General features: G+C 41.2%; 1 protein-coding gene across 1 annotated transcript in view; it reads left to right on the forward strand.

Annotated features, from left to right (window-relative positions):
* The window catches only part of TENM4 (teneurin transmembrane protein 4), a 590,079-nt gene that overhangs the window by 44,098 nt on the left and 528,090 nt on the right, over positions 1-17,891 (forward strand). The window lies entirely within an intron of this gene.

A 17,891-nucleotide genomic window follows, 5' to 3' on the forward strand; every position in this document is an offset into this window, starting at 1 on the left:
CCTGCCCTGTCTATTTAGAGAGCACTTTGGAAAAACCCGGATGGGTCTCCTTGCACATATGTCCCACAGCAGGGGAGGGATGCTCCATCAACACCTTGGTTTTTGTCTTGCACTGCTCCTGTGAGGAGTCACATCATGCCTTGTAAAAGTGACACTGTTGGAATTGTGTTGTGCAAGAACAAGAGAAAACAGAAACACAACCCCAAGCTTTAACCGCACATGTCTGACAGCATCTTATTAAACTCAGAGCAGTCATCAGAAAAGTGAGAGCAAGCGCAGGGATGAAAAAAAAAGGTTGTTTCTCACAGCATGAAGGAAAAATGTTTTCTACTAAGTGAAATAAAACAAGGCAGGAAAAAAAAAATCCTGGGTTGGGAAAGGTTCTTTTTTATGCAACTCCAGTTTGGGATGTCAATTATTAATGTGGTCTCTACAATTTAAATCTCCATCAAGCTCATCAGCCCAAATATTTGCACATGCTAATTTGTTCAACTGAGGCCCCTTTATCTGTCATATTCCTGTGAATCATGTTTTCTGTTGGCTCATTCTTTGGGACAGCTTACCTCCTTTTGGATTTGTTATTAAAAGATAATATTGACTTAGTTTCCTTTACACTGAACAACAACCTTTTCTCCTAAAGCCTGCCTTGGCTTGTGCCTGGGTGTGTGGCTATGTGTGTCTGTATGTAAGACAAGCTGCTCTTAAAGACTCATTTCCTGCTGCTCTTAATGACAGGAATAATTAACATCATCTTCCCAGGAATACTCGAAGTCCTGTGTCCCACTGGCATGTCCTGTCTGCCAAGATTTCAGCCTAGATTGCATACAGTCTCAGTCTGTATGAGTTTTGGGACCTCATTTTGCTTGTATTTCGTCTTCCTCATACCAGGTTCTGCTGGATGCCAGTGAGGGCAACAGGACCCTCAGTACTAAACCGCACTGCACCACTGACCCTCAGCAGGGTAAACACCATGAACCCTCATGAATCCAACAAGCCTTTGCCTGCAAGAGTCTACCTCTGTATCTACCTGTTCCCAGAAGCCACATGTCTGGGGACTGCTTTGCCTACCTCTCCTTGATTGCACTCAGCTTTCGTCCTCAAAAATCCCTCACTGGCTGCCACAATTGCTGCTGGCTGCTCACTGCCCTTTCACAGATCCAATGTTGAGTGTTGTTGCTTTGAATTGTACAAGGCAGCTGTACAAGGGCAGTGCCACAAGAACTGAGCAGCAGGAACTTTCCCTGCCCTTCTCCCATCATCTGCATACCCAGGGTTGGGCAGTCAGCGAAGGTCATGTCCTAGCTGAGGAGCAGCCGTGTCTGCTGCTGCTTATGCTGAGCACCCACCCTCCCAGAACTTGAAGGCTGTAAATCTGAAGACTGATGAATAAAGACTTTTCTGAGGTTGTTTTTTTTTTTTTTTTTCCATTTTTACCCTTATGCTGGTGCACTTAGCACTTGTGTGCTCTCTCTCACTGAGATTTCTTTGTGTGGTAGTGGAAAGCATTGTAGAGGAAATATTGAGCATTGCCTCTCCCTCTGGAACTGTGATGAAGCTTTCCCTCTGTATAAAATGTAGGCATACACAGCATACTCCTCTCTATTAGTCCCTGTTGTTGCTGCCTCATGCTTGGTAATGGAACCAGTAGAAGCCAGATAGGGCCAAATAGGAATGTTGAGAGCTTAAGGGATGATAAGAAAATTCTTATTTACTTGTATTTCAAATTTCTCCACTTGCTTTACCAATGACTTTAGATAATGTAATCTTTATTGTGAATTTCTGTGATCTGTTTTCATGTTTAATACTTTTTAAAATTTCATTTCCACTACTTTGAGCCAAATTAATTTCAATTCTTTTTCTTATTGCCTCCTGCTTACATATGGGAAAATGAAGTGAAACTGTCGTCTAGTCAATAGTATGTGGAACTCTTTTTCTTTCATGTAGGTATGAAGACATAGGATTCTTTTTTCCATTTTTCCCCATAATCTTCTTCTGGGACATTGAGGAAATAGCTTAGTTGTTTTAGAGAGTAGTCTCAGCATTCACGTAACCCCACAGAGGACTTCAGTTGTCTGTTAGGCTCACCCCTCCCTTCACACCCTCCATTCTTCTCCTGGGGAAACCAGTTGGTGTTATTCATTGACTTAAGAGACAATTCAAAGGAATTGCACAACTTTATTTACTTATCAAAGCAATGTGATGAAGTTCATGGCTCTTCTCTAAAGCACAAATCCTGAAATTAAGTTGCTTGGTCTGTGTAGGAGTGAATTTCATTAAGGAAAACAGCACAGAAATTCCTTAATAACAATCAGACCTATCCACTTCAGATAAAAACCCACAAATTCAGACAGAGATCTCAGAGAGATCAAATTTACATCTTTTCCTGGGATACTGCAATATGCTTCCCATTTTGTAGAGACATCCTCATTCTTCAGCTCTTTTTCCCCGACTCCCAGACTCCAACAGGAAACCAGCCCACAGAACAAGAGTACAATTGCTGTGCTTCATTGGATGCAGAAAATAAATAATGTGTCTCCTGCACCCATTACTGATCCTTGCTGTGTGTTTTTAGCCTACCTCCTATAAAAAGAAGAAGCTAATTTATAATCATGCTGTTTGTCAGAAGTGTTTGTTCACATCTGTCTGTAGGCAAGTTTTATAAATCAATTAGCCCCAGACTGACACACTCTGTAGCTTTCTGTGTTCCCACAGATGTCACTTTCTCATCAGCAGAAATAACAGTAGCCTTCTCCAGCTCCTAATTTGGGTACATATGAAAAACAATTAAATATGTCTTCAGCATATGTGTATCAAAAGTGTTCCAGTTACCTGGCAACCAGCCAAAAAACTGTGCTGGAAAGCCAAACACCTGAGTACAATATTGTGGACATTTGCATACATGTGCATATGTAAGCCTGTAAAGATATATGTGGAGTTATTTTAGTATTAAAGAGTAAGGACTTGGGGATTTTCTTGAAATAACTGAGTTAGTTTATTAGCATTTCTGCAAAGGTGAATTTAGGAATAAGGTTGAGGAAAATAAAGCTGTGTCTGAGATGGGGAGGGATTTTGGGAAGTCACAGTGGTATGCTGGAATCAGGGGGATTTATGGGAAGCATTGAAGAGGCAGGTAAAGTTTACAAGCACTGCACAGGACATAATTGCACTCAGCTGGTGCTTTATCAGCCTACTAACTCCCCTAGTTTGCTTGAAGACTCATAGCAATATATTCCATTATTGCAATATAGTCTGTTATCATCTCAAATTCACATAGAAAAAAAAAAAACACCTTGTAGATTATCCTGAAAGGGACCAACAAGGATCACTGAGTCTAGCTCCTGGCCCTTCACAGGACAGCCCCAAAATGCAGACCATGTACCTGAGAGTATTTTCTAAATGCTTCTTGAACTCTTGAACACCACACTTGGTGCTGTGACCGCTACCCTGGGGAGCCTGTTCCAGTGCCCAGATACTCACTGGGTGAAGGAACTTTTCTTAACATCTAACTCAAACTCACCCCAACACACCTTCATGAGGATTGATCTCTCTTTCGTTGCAAACCCTTGCTATTAAAAATGTAGGCTGGTCAGTGCTTCAGCTTCATCTTCTGCTGGACACAATGGAATAGCAGTGAACAATGCATTGACAGAGATCTCCATCCATGCTAAGCCTACAGGGAGGATGATTGGATTAAAACACTGCTTTTCTTGAATGTGAACAAGTGTGGGATTTGAGAGAATGGCAAAGAGTGGGATATGTGATGAAGAGGAGGAGGTAGAGAAAGTGAGATACAGCTGAGAGGAGGTGTGGAGAGGTGTGGCAGAGGGAGAGGAAGAGGGACACGGGGACATGAAGAGAGGAGAGGCTGGCTACTATTAGGTGTGCACCTTCTGCAACTCTTGCACCCAGACAAGGTTAAAGAGGAGGAAATAGAAACAACAGGGGTGAGAACAGGAAGAGATCACCAGACCAGGCAATAAAACTAGGCTGTGAACCTTAGGCAACTACAGCACACTGTGTGATCAAACAAAACAGATGTAGTGGACATTCCTATGCATTCTTTTCTCTGGTTTTGTAAACCTTCTTTTTCCTCACCTTAACTTTAGTTTCTTTCCTACAGAACAGTGGAGGGGTTAATCTTTAATACCTTCCAGTAATAAAACTGTTTTAATTAGCATTAGTTTGGAATGACAAGACTACAAGTAATTAAGTTACAGTGGGATCTAGTTGGAGTGAAATTGATACCAGGGGATAGCATAAACATAAATCAGCATTTAAATAAACTGAAATCAGATTGCTGTAATTAGAAGAAAAATCCACTGGCACTAAGAAATAAAAGTAACACATACAAATTTAATAAACATAGTGAAGGAGAGTGAGGAGCCTGGAAAAATGTAAATTGTTCCTTCCCACATACCCGCTGTCAAAAAAATAGAAATGAAGATAAGAGGTCACTGTTTGGTTAGTATTAAAGAAATACCATTACATTGGCATGGGAGAGAAGTTAGAAAAGATTATGAGTGTCTGTACAGAATGCCATTAACTTTAACCTGATGTATTGCAAGTGAATTCTAGTTATAAAAGTAATTACTGGCTACCAAACCCATCTGGAATCTGCAATCAAATGACAGGAAGAGAGGAATGAGTTGAGGAGCAAGTGATTACTTCTCCAAAGTTAAGACTGGCATGTACAGTCAGGAGACAGCAGCAGGCTCGTGCATTTTTTTCACGCGACGGAAAGAACAAGCCAGCATATGCCTACCAACTTCTCCTGGGCTTTTTAGGCTGCTTACCACCATAGGACATGACATTTTTGTATGATTAAAAATGATTCATTACCCTTTTGAATTAAGGGAATCATATATATTCTTTAAATGTTATGGCAATTAAGATATATTAGATGAAACGCCCTTTTTTAAAAAGTATTTATTTGTTTTGCAAAACAATATTCTCCTTTCAGGCAAGATAATGGATTTGGAGGAATTTATGTAGGAAGGAAGATTAAAAGAATGCTGTGTGAAGTGATTCCCGTTCTGTTGGGACCTCTCGGGTAAGAAAACCCTACCTGAGCTGGGAGCAATTCACCAAAGGCACTTGGGCAGATCAAGGGTGACAGTCGCAACATAGTAAACTTTGCTTTATACTCTGGATTTCAGCTCTTTTTCAGATAGGTTTTACCTCTAACAGCAGGGTCACACAAGATGTAGTTGTAAAGGCCAGTGTGGATCAATGCAGACAGGGAATGGAAGCACAATATTATTTATGCACAATGCCACAGAAAGTCTCAGGCAAGATTTATATAGACAGAACAAAAGATGTGGCTGTGTTTAGAGCTCTGCTGACTAATGTGAAAGTTTGCTCAAGGCTGAACTTTCTGGGTTATTTTTAGTCTGTGCAGCCTTATTTAGGCCTGCACATATGGAAACTCAATCCACCATACACATTTCAGACTTTCTGGTCATACCTGGTGGATATGAAAACAGGTTGAAAGAGTTAGGCTTGTTCAGTCTGAAGAAGAGAAGATTCTGAGAAGACCTGGATTATCATGCAGTACCTAAAGGGGCTGCGAGAGAGCTGAAGAGGGACTTCTGAACAAGGGCATGAAGTGGCAGGGAAAGACTTCAAACTGACAGAGGGCAGGCTGACATTCAATACTAGGAAAAAAATCTTTCCTGTGAGGGTGGTGAGGCACTGGCACAGGTTTCCCAAAGAAGTTGTGACTGCCCCATCCCTGGAAGTGTTCAAGGCTAGGAAGGTATCGTTCCCATGGGCCAGGAGGCTGGAGCTATATAGTCTCTAAGACCCCTTCCAACCAAAATATTCTATGATTCTATGCTATAGGAAATCCATGAGTTACAGGACTGAAGTATTAGGGGTCCATGAGATCTACCACACCTGTGCTGATGCCTAGATCTGTTGAATAAGTCTATTGTCTACCACATGCATCAGACATACTGTTAACATATGAGTGGGTTGTCCAAAGTACATTGGAAATGGTAGGGGCATCCTAGCTGAATTACACAACTTGTTCATCCTGAAAAGTGTTGACATGCACTCGTGCAGAAGACATTCAGTTGGGATTGCTCAGTAAGGAAGAGACCTGTGGAGGTGTTTTTACCCAACAATTTCTTCTGATTAGAACTTTTTTCCACTTACAACAGTGGATATTTTGAACCCTAAATATAAAATTTTGAATTATCTTAAAAAAAAAAAAGTTTGGTTAGAAATAGAATGTGTCTGTCTTTAAATTGTTGAGGTTAAGATGAAGAAATTTATTTAAATGGACGTAAAAGCATGAGTGCATGCTCCTATTCTGGGCCAATACTAGTTTAATTTATGTATGATATTTAAAAAATTAAAGAAACAGGTGCAATTACTGACCCAATCTAAGAATCTGAAACGAAGTTTGTGTTGCTTAAGTAACATGATACATGTCTGTTGAACAGCATGGCTCAATGATGGTAAGATGGAGTGATAAAAACAGAGATCTGATTCTTAAAACTGAGGACAGAGAAGACAAGAATTGTAGAAAAGAGTAAATAAGGTCTTTGGCATGGCACAGTGACATTTCCTTTAGCTTACTCAAATGTAAAAAAGGGTGAAATGAGTGGATTTTTATAAAAGTGAACACTGCTCATCCCATTGTAGTTACTGGGAGTTCTGCCATTAACTTAATGGGACTGAAATTCCAGTTCCTGCATTTAATCACTGGAAATATATTTTTATTGAGTAGTAACAGAGCACTATTACACTACATATTAGATGTTACTTGCACACATCAAAGCTGTTCCTTCCGCAGCGATCCCATTACTTGGCCTAGGCTAATTAACATTAATAATAGTGTTGTCATTTGCAAGGAAAGAATCAAGATCAACCAAAAAAAATAACAGAATAACTTTTTGACGTAAGTCAAGCAGGCACTCTTTGACCTTACTTAACCTCCCATTCACCTCAGACTAAATGAGTGTTTTTAATACACACCTGACAGTTTAATATCAGAGCATTAGGCCTAAATTGCTCTCTGAAGGTCAGTAGATTTTTCTAGATACCCCTGGATAGGAGGGCACAAGGGGCTAGTTTGATGAGGGTCTTCCACTTGTTTTTAAAATGACAACCCATGGAGCCATCAGCTGGAAATTGTTAAGAGGGATGGGGAACTGAATGATTGTACCCTAGTTATGATGACTGTCATCTCGCACCTGCACAAGCCTGCCTAGAACATGTTTTACAGATGCTGCTGGCTATAACTGTATCATGTGCCTTTGTAGTGTCTTCACCCTATGGGTGAAACTCAGCACCTCAAAATCTACTTGACAACATCCTGCCTCATTACATGAGAATCTGGGGACAGAATAAGAAATTATCCTACCAAGTGACAACACAGAGAGAAGTTATCTCAGCTGTAACTGCCAAGCCTATCATGAAAACAGGACAGCTAAATGAATATTGTACTTTCACCTGGAGTACAGCATTGAGGTCTAGAGCCCTCAGCACAAGAAGGACATGGAAGTGTCAGAGCAGGTTCAGAGGAGGCCACAAAGATGATCAGAGGGTTGGAGCGACTCTTCTATGAAGACAGATTGAGAGATTCGGGGTAGTGCAGCCTGTAGAAGAAAAATCTCCAGGGAGACCTTAGAGAGCCTTCCAGTGCCTAAAGGTGCTACAGGAGAGCTGGAGAGGGACTTTTGACAAGGGCATATAGGGATAGGACAAGTGGGAATGGCTTTGACCTGAAAGAAAGCAGGTTTAGATTAGGGATTAGGAAGAAATTATTCACTGTGAGGGTGGTAAAATACTGGACCAGAGAAGCTGTGGTAGCCCCATCCCTGGAAAAGTTCAAGGCCAGGTTGGATGGGGCTCCAGGGAGCCTGATCTAATAGGTGATATCACTGCCCAAGGTTGGGAGGTTGAAACTAGACGATCTTTAATGTCCCTACCAACCCAGACCACTCCTTATTTCTGACATGAAAAAGTCTCCATCAGAAGCACCAAAAATTACATAGGACAGGTCCTCAATTTCTTGCTTCACCTTCTGTTACTTACTCATTCCATGTGAACCAAGGCATTAACTCCTGTGTATTCCTCACAGCATCTCTGTTCTTATACAAACCCTTTGTTAAATTAACCATTGTTTTCTGGATTTTCAAGAAATCATGTCTTGCCATGGCAAAGTTGCAAAATGGAGTCATCTTTGCTGTGTTTTCCTAGCAGGGAAAAATCGCATGAAAGTTTTCTGCTAGGCTACTCCTTCACAAGAGCATCAGACACATTTGCTGCAGCACTGCCATCTCGTCTGGACAGAGCTTCTATCTTCCTCCTTGTGTCAGGAATTAGTAGCACCATTTTATCACTCTTTAGAAGAAAAAGTTGAAGGGAAGAGGCAAGAAGCCAGATTCCACAGCAGAAGTCCCTAGAAAGCTGGGGACCCAGTTACTTGTTGATGCTGCTTTTTTCACAGTTATCAACTCCCCATTCACCATGTGTCTCTTGCTGTTCATTTTTGAAAAAATTCATCTTTAGTCTATCAAAAATATATAAGAAAGCTACCTTCTGAAATCACTTACATTGACAAAGTGTCAGCAATCCTGAAATAGTGTTTTGATCCCCTACTGTGCCAAACTACAGAGTATGTCTAAATACACTGGCAGATCCTGAAATACACCCTGATGGATAGCAAGGACTTGTTGCACGGAAAAAATAATTTTTTGCTAAAATTGAGACTTGCTTATAAGAGAGTGTCCTCCCTTACAATACATAAATCTAGAAGTTATCAGCAGATCATAACTTTTTAGCAATAGTAAAATTAGGCAAATGATCTTGTTTATCACTGTAGCAGAGACCATAATTCTAAGCGACATGAAATATGCATCAAAACCTGACTATGGTTTATCTTGACAGATACATAAAATATTGCAAAGGAAAGTGATCATTAGGCTTCAGGTTCAGATGAAGTTTCTGGACAAATTTTGGGTTTAAATCTAAAATGAGTACAATGCAGGTATCTAGTCTGAAGAGCAGATAGGACAAAAATCTTCACAGAAGGAATAACACCAGCAACATATAGTAGAGTCAGCAGGAAGTTGGATAAAACTGGAGAGCAGTGGATAGGATTTGCATGTTAGATAAAAGCAACATGTTTGTGCTTTTTCAGACCCTCCAATTTGCTTTCTTCTTACTTAAGCTTCTTCAGTGAGGTGGGCACATTTTCCTCATTCCCCATTCTCCATTCTCAGCCAAGGAATGAATGCCTCATCCAAATCTAATTAAATAAACATTGGTGTCTCATTGCATTGCATCCCATGTCTTTGGATAACTCTGTATATGTTGTGGAATGAGCAAGATGACCTCCAAGTACCCCTTGTGTCTCACAGGTATGTTGTAAGCAACAGCATTAAATAAATATGCAGTTGTTATGTCAACGAGGCAATTTCTGAGTGAGAGGCCTTTCTTCATGGTGTTGTCTATTCCAGGGTTTTGCCACCGCTGCATGATCTTGGTAAAATCACTCACTTGAGCATGAAAAAGCTGATCAATATTTAATATGGTGCTAACCATTCTTAAAACTTTTTTTAGGTCCTTGACATTCACGGAGGACAAGGCTGCATATTACTCAGCTGTGGTCCTAGGGTTTCTTATCTCAGGATGATGTATCCATGAACCATGTTATTGCTCCTGGTTGTCTCCTTTGCCTTTTGTAAATGGGATTGGCACTGTGGTCCAGCCCCTGGAATCTTCCTGGGGTGGCAGAGTCGCATCTGTTGTCAAAGGGTTTTGCTGGAGGATTACCATGACTTTTGGAGAAATCCATGACAAGGACACACCATTCTCTCTCCTTCCTGCTGTCTTGCCAAATGCATGAGTTTAACCACTGAGCAAAATTTTTTCTTGCATCTTGCAGATGTCTGTGTCCCACTTTGGATCTCTCCTAAGGTGCAAACACGGGGGAGGGTGGGGGAGGACGGATTCTAATAGCCAGAGCGAATAGACACAAACGAGGTCAAATTTGGCAATCAAAGCGATAATTCACTTTTATTCATTATCAAAGAAAAGAGCAAGGAATAACACAGAAAAATAGGAAAAAGCCAAGAATTACAGAAAGCAAGACAGGGAATCACCACCAAGAACCTGCGGGGTCCCGCGGAGAGCTCACTTCTTCCCTCTGCCAGCAGGATGAGTGGCCCTCTAAGGCTCAGCACTTTAGGGCATGCCAGCCTGGCCACCGTGGCTACCATGGCCACCGTGGCTACTGTGGCCCGCTCGCCACATGCGCAGTGGTGCGTGCGAGTGCTCGGCGGCACGCGCAGCTCTGCACTGAGGGCCTCTGGGCTGCGATGGCGGCACGACAGAGCGCAGTGGCTGCCCTCGCTAGGGACCTTCAGGGGAGGTCCTCCACAGATCGTCATGGCCCATTGTCTTTCCAGATCTTATCGCGGGAGCTGGGCAATGGTGAAACAAGTCACTCTTCAGCAGTTCTTTACAGTGTGAGAAGGCCATGCCACAGTAAGAAAATGGCCAAGCCAGCGCCAAGAGCCCGCACACAGGAGAACAGGTTCAGTCTCTGCTGTAGAGATAGCAGGTGCCAAGGAGAGAGGGAAAAGGGGACTCTGCACCTCTTGGGGAATCAGATTAAGATTGGATTGAAATGTTGTGCTGTTCAAGGAAATAGTCTGATTTGGGGGGGGGGGAGTGGGAGAATAGATCCTGGGAGGGATGGAGAGGAGGAATGAGTGAGAATTAAGATATGATGTGTCAGAAAAGCCATTTCAGTTAAGCCACAGAATTCCTTTGCCAGGTTGGGAAAATATGAAATCTGGCCTTGCTCCGTTCTTGTAAATTTCTGTTTGTGCAAGCTCTGGTTGAGGTTGAAGTGTTGCGCAATGCCATCTCGGAGCTGAATCAGTTTCTCCAGTGGAGTTTTATGTCAGTAATGTGAAATTGAAAGATTATTTATTTCAGATTTTGGTTTTCTGGCCTCTTGGAATTGTTTACAAAACCCAGCGCTGCCTCCATGTCCCTTAGCAAGTCCCACCATCGATGTATCTGGCTCTGTGCCAGCTCTCAAGAAGTAAATCTCCCCAGTCAGACCTGCTGATGATCTCTTAGTTTCTTTTTTGCATGTTGTTGTTTGCTTGTTGATCCGTGCCATGGGACAGAGTACAATTAAATGAAGAAAAATGAAAACATGGTGCTATGCCAGACAGTTTTGCTGCTGTCTTGCTGATTATGAGAGATGAGTGTGTTTCTGGGCAATAAGACAAGAATGGATGTGTCCTTGATGTACTCTACCTCAGGCAGCATCTTCAGAGCTCTGGTCCTTCCTCAGGACTTGTGAAAAGAGTGCCAGCCCGGATGTAAACAGAAGCTGCCCTTGTCCCTGGGCTTGTTTCTTGTAGAGCTTTCACAACCTAAAGTGTGTGATTGTTTGGTATTCCCAGACAGGCATTATTTTGAGATGTATTCTTTTGTACTGATAGGATAAGGAATAATGGTTTTAAACAGAAAGAAGTTAGGTTCAGATTAGATATTAGGAAGAAATTCTTCACTATGAGGGTGGTTAGGCACTGGCACAGGTTTTGCATGGAAGTTGTGTCTGCCCCACCCCTGGAAGCATTCAAGGTCATGTTAGATGAGGACCTGAACAGACTGGTCTAGAGGAACATGTCCTTGCCCATGGCAGGGGGCTAGAATGGAATGATCTTTAAGATCCTTTCAATATCAACCATTCTGTTGTTCCGCGATATCTTTGTATAGGATGTAAATCTAGCCTCTGCTGAAAAAGCCTGCTGTTACTTTGTACACAAACGTTCCTGTCATAAACCCACCCATCTTCTTTTACTAAGCCTGAAGTTTGTTGTTTCCTCAGCAAATACAGAAGATCTTACATAACATCTGAGTGCTATTATTATCCATTACTGTTTGCACATTTGCTTGAAATTTATTCCCACATCTTTCCATCTTCAAGGTCTCTGTTTTCTTCCTCTCTCCTCCTCACTCCTATTTCTACCCCTACATCTGTCTCTCATTTTCCCATCATGTAAATTCAGAGGCTCTACTACCACTTTTCTGCCACTAGTACACCTTATGAGATGACTTTATTCAGCAGCTGTCTTGCTCTAGAAGGTTATTCTTCTGGCTCCCTGTTCTTTCATAGCTACCAGACATCCTTAATTTTCTGTTCTGAGCCCATCACTCATACACCCATAGAACCACGCACCCTTGTTCTGACCTCCTTGACTGTTCTGTTCTCTGCTGCCCTGAAACCAATATCACTTACTTTTCATCCTGTCTTTGACCCCCATCTTCTTCTGGATCGTTCATTAAGGATGATGACCACAAGATAAAAAATATTTAGTGTAGTTATTCCTGACTGACTGACTGCAATGTTCTCCTGACATCATTCAAGACAGAGGACTCCCATGGTAAAGACAGGTTCTGCCCATCCAGAAATATTTAGTGGAATGCTTAGCACCTTATTATTACAGGAGAAACTTTTTACAGACCAGATTGGAAGGAATGTTTGGACACAATGTTATCTCACGGGGTTTGAATCTGAGACCTGTGGACTGGATACAACCTGCAAAGGTGTAGAGTACTATCAGACGTAGAACTAGATTTGCTGGATATTTGGGTAGGATCTCTAGTATGTTATTGGGAGAGCAAGTACTTTCCATCCTTGAAATACATTAATTCCTTTTCTGCAATGTTTAAAAAATATAAGGTGCCTGGATAGGGTTATTGCTTCTTGCCACTTTTTGAATACCTGTACTGTTTTATTAATTTTAAAATAACACTTGCAAGCTGGCCTTTCCTTCTAGAAGCCTAAATTATTTAACCCAGAGAATTATTTAACTCCAAACTCATTTCCTGTGTTCTCAGAGATAGAGAACTGAGGATGCTTATATGACATGAAAGGGATCCCATGTTATGCCAGTAGTAAAATTGGAATAGGACCTTGGATGCTTGTCCTAGAGCACTGTCTCAATCCAGAATGTTATTCCTGTCCTTGTAACCTGGAAAAGCCCAGCTCTAACAGCAAACTACATCCAGCATATAATTATCAGCCTAAGGAGTGGTTTCAGTCAGATATTTCTCATGCTTTTGCTGTTTGGGGTCTCACCAGGTTAAGAATTCATCCTTGTCTCTTCCTAGAATGTCCACCTGAAATTTTCATGGAGGCAGATTTTTTACAGAGAATCAGAAGACAGTGCTCATTTTTCTTCTTTTTCGAGACAGTAATTTTTGATTAATTGTGCTTCATACTCTTTGTGTTTCATTGTGTTTCATATGACCTGAAAGGCTTTTTGTACCAGAAGGCTTCATAGAAATGACTGCAACCTAAATTATGGTAGAGAAGAACTTAAAAATTCCATTTCTAGCTACGGATTTAGCCTGAAATGAAGAAAACACTGGTCGGGGACCATGTGTGGAGCAGCTTTCTCATTTGCACTGATAGCAACACTTGCAAAATGCAATCAGCCATGAACAGGATGCAGCACACACCCAGCACCTGCTGGGCCTAAGTCTGCTGGAAATACACCCAGAGCAGTCAGTTTAACTTTTTTCACAAGAGGGGAGAGAGATGGATTTCCTTAGTCCTGGGGGATTAAATGCCCAGTTGGGTTGACTTGATAACATGGAGTGAACAGGGTCAAAACAACGACTTCATCTTTCAAGTGATGGGGTTGTCTGCATCAATGTGAACAAATTCCCCATTGTATTCACCACAAACAAGCTTTTCTACCCATATCAGCCTGCAAGAGCTTTTTGTTCTGAGGGGTTTTTTACCTACCATAGAACAAACATATTTGTTGTCAACACTGCAAACTCCCCCTGCTCCCCCCTCCCCCCCACTTTCCTTATATCTGAGTTCCCATGTGTCTCTCTTACACTATCCGGGGGCATTAATAGACTGTAGGATCTTGTTCCAGGCCCTTATCTGGTTTTCATTTCAGTAGTCCTTTTCGAGACTACTCTTATACAGCAACTTACATGGGTATCTGTCTGACCTCCTGCACCAAAAGCCACTCTTGTCTTTTAAGCAGTGAAATAGATTTTCCTTCTTTCATCAGCCTGGCAGGCAAAGTCCCAGAATTTGCCCCTAGCCCCACCCCTGCGGAGTTTATATCAACATTGCCAGAAATGGATGTTGAGGCAATGGCTTTCCAGGTCTCAGCAGTGATATTATCAGACCATTAACCTGAGGAATCTCTATCTCTCTACCTTCGTATTTTGACATCTCTGAGGTACTTTGCGCTCTCTTGCAGCAGACAGCTTCTTCTTTGTAACACTAGTTCCACATTTGCCTTCTAGGATCTATATAGCTTATCTGCTTCTCCTGTGCATTTTCCTTTTTTTTTTTTTTTTTTTGTTTTTTTCTTTCCTGAAAGTCAGTTTTTCATTTGGTGTAAATGCAGGCAGTGAACTGCAGTGAAATGTACAGAAACTATTCCACAGCTCTTGTACGAAGAGCTTTTAACCATTTACTATTCTTGGGAAGCAATTAAGTATTCCAGGTAAAATGCAGTAGCATAACACTTAGGGCAAACCATATATTTAACAGAATGCATTCCTAGTAATGGGTGAATTTTAATAGGATTAAGAAAAAACATTTATTCATGTGTCTGGGCATTTTAATTGTTGTTTGTAGGCAGGTGAGAATATTGTCCCTGTATCTGAGACACTGCATGCAACTAATTTCCTGTGTGTCTCTAGCTTAACCACTGGAGTCTACTATATATAGACAGACTAAGAAAGTTGAGGCTGCTCAGCCTGGAGAAAAGAAGGCTTCAAAGAGACCTCGTAGCACATTTCAGTACATCTAAGGGCTGCAGGAGAGCTGGAGAGGGTCCTTTGACACAAGCACGGAGTCACAGTAAAAGGGGTAATGGTTTTAAGCTTAAAGAGGATAGGTTTAGATTAGGAAGAAATTCTTTACTGGGAGGGTGGTGAGGCAGTGGCAAAGGCTGCCCAGTGAAGCTGTGGCAGCCCCATCCCTGGAAGTGTTAAGGTCACGTTAGATGGGGCTTTGAGCAACCTGGTCTAGTGGAAGGTGTCCCTGCCCATTACTGTGGGGTCGAAACTGGATGTTCTTTAATGTTCCTTCCACCCCAATCCATGCTATGATTCTATGATATTTGAGTCTAATATATATTGAATTTAATATATTTTTCCAAATGGGATGAATTTTTTAGACTGATAGGTGACCCATATGAAGCAACTTTTAAGAGCTATGTTTCCAGGTGTTGGATTTATTTTTGCTTTTGTTTTTTTTTTTTTTTTTTAATAACTTAAACAGGAATATGCTAATTTTTGCTCACAAATCAAGAAGTCATTTTTACTCACTGCAGTGAGATCAGAGAACTTACTATCCATTTTTAATTTGTGTGTCATGTTTTTTTTTTTTTTTTTCCTTTGTTCAGTGGATAGGATGAGTTGGGATCTAGGCCGTAAGCAGTCATCTGAATTGCTCGCTGCTGGGACCAGAGACCACAACACATAAGAGAGGGTTTTAGAGTAGTTGCTGTATGGACTTTAGCCTCAGTTTTATACATTGAGAAGGACTTGAAACTGTCCTCTCTGCTGGACAGTGTGGGTTCATAAATAGACAGCTTATGTCTTGGTGGGCATTTGTGGAGTGTGGAGCTGTAGGGTTCCCCATGTGCTGCTGGATCACAGAAACATTAGCACATACTAAGGAAGTGTCCTCTTTCACCTCCTGCTGGATGAATGCAAATCCCTCATCATGAGAGGCATGAGTAATTTCTGTCATAGCAGGGGTGTCTCTGGATATATGATGTTAGATCTGAAAGGTGACTCTGCTGTTTGATCTCAGCAGGTACATGGTCGATCTGAAAACACGGACTCCTTACTTAGACAGGCGGCACTCATCATCTGATGATCAAAAGAGGAGAGCTGCTCATTCACCAAATTAAATTGCAGAGAGCTGCAGAATTATTACAGAGGGGTATCATCTTTCGTTACTGATGCAATGATGTGCAGAAAACATTGCAGCATGTATCAGGATCAGAGGATCATAGAATCCTGAGGCTTGGAAAATACTTCTAAGGTCACCAAGTCCAACCATTAACCCAGAACTTTCAAGTCCACCACTAAACCATGTCCCTAAACCATGTCTCACATCTTCATGCTTGTCGTGTTTCTATGACTTCCCTGAGCATCCTATTGCAATGCTTGACCACCATTTCAGTGAAAAAAACTTTCCTGATATCCAATCTCTCTCCATTTTGATCATTCTGTAGTTCCAGTACCCTTATGTTATAGGCCATCTCTTCTTGCACTGCAAGGATGCAGGGTAGGATCATGCTCATCACCACTTGCTGATGAACACAAGTAAACCAGCTGCTGAGCTGTTTGCTTTAGCAATTACTCTTTTTTCCCTGCCAGTGCTTAAACTTTATGGAGTTGCAATACTTCATATACCCTAAAGCTAGTCACTTTCTTTTTAATGTCACTAAGTGTTTAAAAGCTTGTTGATTGAATTCAAAAATGTTGTTTCCTAAAGATGGAACAACCATATTCTTTTATATCAGGCAGCATTTGCTTATATGAAATCAGTTACCACTGCTACAATTCTGGCATATGACTTCTGTTACACAAATAATTCTTTGAAACAGAAAGGCATATTTTCTCCAACATTCAGTTGCAGGTACAGGTTAGAACAGTCTGTGATTTTTTTAACCATATGCCTATTCATTGTGACATTCACATTGGACAGCTGAAAGCAGCATTTTCCAGCCACCCCCCTACTCTGAATTTATGAGCTATATCAGCCAGGCTGCTGCTTGAACATCTGTGAGGGTGGGATCACAGCTTTCTGTAGCATTTCATCGTGGCCCAAGTGCAGCTGAGAATATCCAAAATAGAATCCAAACCCCTGGATACTGAGTAAGTGGGAAGGCCTCTGTGTATTGATCTCAAATATGAGGTGTGGTCTGGTTCTCAAATGGATTTTTGGAAGTGTTTTGAATATTTTATTTAGTGTTTTGATATGATGCTAATGGCAAAACTCCCTAAAAGAGTATCTGTGATAGCCACTTTGCAGTACCCTTAAAATTTCTGATGCAATTATATTGAACTGCTATAAAACAATTCTGTGTAAAAACTGCATTTTTGACAGTCCACAGGGAAAATCTTCAAGATAAATTTTACTCCTCACTGAATGCTGCAGCAGTCCAGATGTTTTTTCTCAGACAGATGTTACTTTGCCCAACACCAGTCCTTGTCACTCCTGAGCTACTATTCTGTCTACACAGTGTCTGTTCCTGGAGCTGCAAAAGCTGCAAGTCAATGAACTTTCTCTCTCATTTTTTTTGTCATTTACACCTCCTGCACTGTTCAAATAAGCAATGGGTTTCCTATTTAAGAAGCATGGTAGTTAAGATTTGTTTAAAAACCTCTAGAGGACAGAAGTCGTAGACAATAAATGCTCCTTATTTCATTTTATCAGACTTCTGAGTTCCACCACGTAACTACATTCTGTGCAGCATGGCTGTGTTCTCATGGTTTGACCCTGGGACACACATGCACACAAATCCCTTCCCTTTGGTTCAGCTGGCTACCTGGCTTTGTTTGCTGTTAGCTAGTTCTCATTTTGAAAGAGGACCAAGAAAACATCCAGACTGTCTCAGTCATAGTTTCTCTCAGCTGCCTCTGGCAAGCTGAAGAACCTCAGTGTATTTAGTTGTTCCTAATCAGCAAGCTTACATATACTTTTGTGTCCTTTTAATTTCTAGTTTTCACACCTTTTTGTCAAGAAAGTTCTGCTGTTTGTGAATCTACATTTTATATGCAACAATTGGACACACTGGGACTTTATTCAATGTTATAATAATACTTTTATTTCTGTTCTATGTTTATTCCTTAATTTCCCT

This window comes from Anomalospiza imberbis, chromosome 2, assembly GCF_031753505.1.
Source record: "Anomalospiza imberbis isolate Cuckoo-Finch-1a 21T00152 chromosome 2, ASM3175350v1, whole genome shotgun sequence".
NCBI classification, from domain to species: domain Eukaryota; kingdom Metazoa; phylum Chordata; class Aves; order Passeriformes; family Viduidae; genus Anomalospiza; species Anomalospiza imberbis.